The sequence below is a fragment of the Microtus ochrogaster genome, unplaced genomic scaffold (genome assembly GCF_000317375.1).
Source record: "Microtus ochrogaster isolate Prairie Vole_2 unplaced genomic scaffold, MicOch1.0 UNK32, whole genome shotgun sequence".
Taxonomy (NCBI): domain Eukaryota; kingdom Metazoa; phylum Chordata; class Mammalia; order Rodentia; family Cricetidae; genus Microtus; species Microtus ochrogaster.
Genome location: NW_004949130.1, coordinates 2,588,071 through 2,588,309, shown reverse-complemented (window position 1 = coordinate 2,588,309; position 239 = coordinate 2,588,071). Strand labels below are relative to the sequence as shown.

Genomic DNA, 239 nt, shown 5'->3' with positions numbered 1-239 from the left:
GTGTGTGTGTGCACATCCGTGTGAGAGGGGTGTGTGTGCACATCTGTGTGAGAGGGGTGTGTGTGTGCACATCTGTGTGAGAGGGGTGTGTGTGTGCACATCTGTGTGAGAGGGATGTGTGTGCACATCCGTGTGAGAGGGGTGTGTGTGTGCACATCCGTGTGAGAGGTGTGTGTGTGCACATCCGTGAGAGGGGTGTGTGTGTGCACATCCATGTGAGAGGTGTGTGTGTGCACATC

The 239-nt window shown here is 55.6% G+C and overlaps 1 protein-coding gene across 1 annotated transcript in view; it reads right to left on the bottom strand.

The window, feature by feature from the left end:
* Window positions 1-239, bottom strand: part of Dpy19l3 (dpy-19 like C-mannosyltransferase 3) — a 68,656-nt gene that overhangs the window by 16,316 nt on the left and 52,101 nt on the right. The window lies entirely within an intron of this gene.